Raw genomic sequence first — 2940 nt, 5'->3', positions numbered from 1 at the left:
GGGTCTGACGCTCGGTGTCCCCAAGGGCAGTCTCCCACCGGCTCGGCCCAGTTCGGGCCGTTTGACTGCCCTCACAAATAACCTCTAAACTCCCACCCTTCAAATCGTGGGGACATTCGGGGTTGAGGGGCAGCGGGGTGACAAGTTATTCAGTATCTGTAGCGGGGCCAGAGAGTGAAGGCGTGTTGAAGTTTTATCACTGCACCTTTGCAGAAAGATAAAGATGGGTTTCATCTTTATGAAAAGGAAGCAACACTTTATTCTTATTTTTCTGATTGGCTGTTTACTTTTTGTGATGAAAAACGCCAAAGATATAGCGATACTGGTATAATGAATACCTAAAGCCTGAGTTCTGTATTTAACAAATTTTTAGATTATTTCATGGTAAATGTTCCAATATATATCTTGTATTTAAAAGGACGCTTTCCTGCATTACCATCCCATTTTTCTCACCTAACTAAACTAACGTTAATTGGCAATCCAGGCTTGAATTTCTCCAAATGACCCTGACTTGGTCAGACCAGGATTCGATCAATAGATATGCGTGGTGATATTTGATTTTATCTCTTTTGCTCTAAAAAAGCCAGCTCCTCCGGCCCCTCCTCCCGTTTTAGGAATGGCATTGTCATGTTGAAGAACCCAGCTGCCTTCTGGATTTGGTTTGTGCTGCTGTGTGGTGTCAACTTCTTTCTCTTTCCTCTATTTCTTGACCCCTGGAAGTTAGATTTAAAGACTGGATTGGCGCCCATTTACTCTTCTGAATAAAAACCACCTGGGTTGAGTGATGAGTTTTGTTTATTTGGTAGGTTTACTTTTGTTTAACACCCCTCCCCACTTTATTGGCACTGTCTATAATCAATGAAAGTTTGAAAGAGCTGGCAAGGTTCAGGAATGCACTTGTTCCTGCTGAAGTGCACCTTTCCCATTGAACCAGCCATCTCTGCCTCTTCCTAACACTCCAATCAGGCCAAACTTATGGAGAGGATGGAATAAAAGCAAAATAAAAGACATTTAGGAAATAAAAGACAAATAGGAAAGAGGAATAAAAAACAATGGGAAACAAGAATATAGATTTTTTGCAAAGGTAAGGGGACCAAGAGCTTATATACATAGACCAGCTGTCCATAAGAAATGTAATCATTATGTACTGCAAACTTTTAAAAACTTTTAAAAATAAAAAAGAAACTGGCAAGTGTTTTGTTTTGTTTTTTGCTATCCAAGAACTGCTGTTAAATATTTAGTGAATACCTTGTACTTCTATCATCCAAAATAATTTGAAAGATCTTTCAGTGTTTAAGAACATAAAGCAGTACAGTTGTCGTATTTTTCATGCATCAGCCATGAAATGAACTGTTGGGAGAAAGGCGTACAATCTTTCTGGAAGATCATTTGGCAATACTAAATATAAAGAGTGTTTCAAAGGCCCCTGCTCTGTCTCAGCAATTCCATTTCTGGGAATTCATCCTGAGGCTATTAAGAAAGATACACAGGTAAGCATCTGTGATGGATACAGAGATATCCCATCCAAACCTCCCTTTCTAAGAAAACCTGTGGCCCACACCTGGAGCATGTGGTCAGTGGATGCTGCCAGCTGTCAGCCCCTCTAGAATTGGTCTGGGATGCAGAAGGCAGCCTACTGTGAGGTCGTGTTGTCCTCTGCTGAGTTAGTGACTTATAGTCTAAAAGTTCAGCATTTTCTACCCAAGAGGGTCAAGGCTGGAGGGCCTTCTCAGTGGATCCTGGGGTCTGCTGAGGCTTCTGTTGGGCTTCTCCCTTGCTCAGCCCTGATCCTTCCCTTTTCCCTTTACAGAGGGAGATCCATAATTTCAAACATAATTCTCATTATCTTGTAGAGAACTCAAACTCTGATGGCACAAGCATGAGTTGTTAAAAATGAGAATCCCAGCCAGGGATTTAGCTCAGTGGTTCTGCCACCTGCCTCACAAGCACAAGGTCCTGAGTTCTACCCCTGATACAAAAAAAAAAAAAATGAGAATCCCAGGGCCGGGATTTAGCTCACTGGTTCTGCTGACTGCCTCAAAAGCATAAGGATCCAAGTTCTATTTCCAGTACCAAAAAAAAGAGAATCCCAAAGTAAAAGTTGTAACACAGAACAAAGAATTGATAGTAGCAGAGTAGAAAATATCTTTGCAGCTAATAAGAACTTCTTTGGGGGGTGTTACCTGGGATCAAACTCTGGACCTTGCACTTGTGAGGCAGGGAGTGGCACCACTGAGCTAAATCCCAGGAAGAATTTCTTTATAGAAGCACATCTCAACAGAAGTATGATTGATAATTTAGATTTGATAATTCTTTGTTATGGAGATTATCCTGTACATTGTAAGATTTTTTTAGCTGCATCTACAGAATTCTACTAGATGCCATAATATCCCTGTAGATGTGATAGCCACAAATGTCTCCAGACTTTGTGAAATGTCTCCTGAGAGCCAAATTACTCCACACAGAAAGCTATTATTCAAAAGGAGAGATTGGCTTTCTTAAGAAATGCTTTGGTACACTGGAATTGTGCCTTAAACCTAAGTTCCTTGCAACAAATGAGTTGGGTAGGGTGGAGAGAAATTTTGCCGAATTAGAAGAAAAAGGCTGTTCTTTGTTATAAATGAGGAAGGGTAGGGACTGAATAATGCCTGGGGCAAAGATTATAAGAGAGAAGGAATCTACTAGCTGGAAAAAATGAAAGAGACATATAAAGTGGGAATGAGAATAATAAAAAAATTGATTTTTGCACTATGCATGTTACTCAAAAAAGTGTCTGTGCTGGGCTGGGGATTTAGCTCAGTGGTTCTGCTGCCTCCCTGGCAAGCTCAAAGTCCTGAGTTCAATCCCCAGTACCAAAAAAAAAAAAGTGTCTCTGCTTACGGATTCACAGATAACTAACATCTTAGATGTGTTATATCAGCCCGTGCATACTAGAGAAAC

Source organism: Fukomys damarensis, unplaced genomic scaffold (genome assembly GCF_012274545.1).
Source record: "Fukomys damarensis isolate Sample0158 unplaced genomic scaffold, DMR_v1.0_HiC HiC_scaffold_6, whole genome shotgun sequence".
Taxonomy (NCBI): domain Eukaryota; kingdom Metazoa; phylum Chordata; class Mammalia; order Rodentia; family Bathyergidae; genus Fukomys; species Fukomys damarensis.
This window is presented reverse-complemented; position numbering follows the sequence as displayed.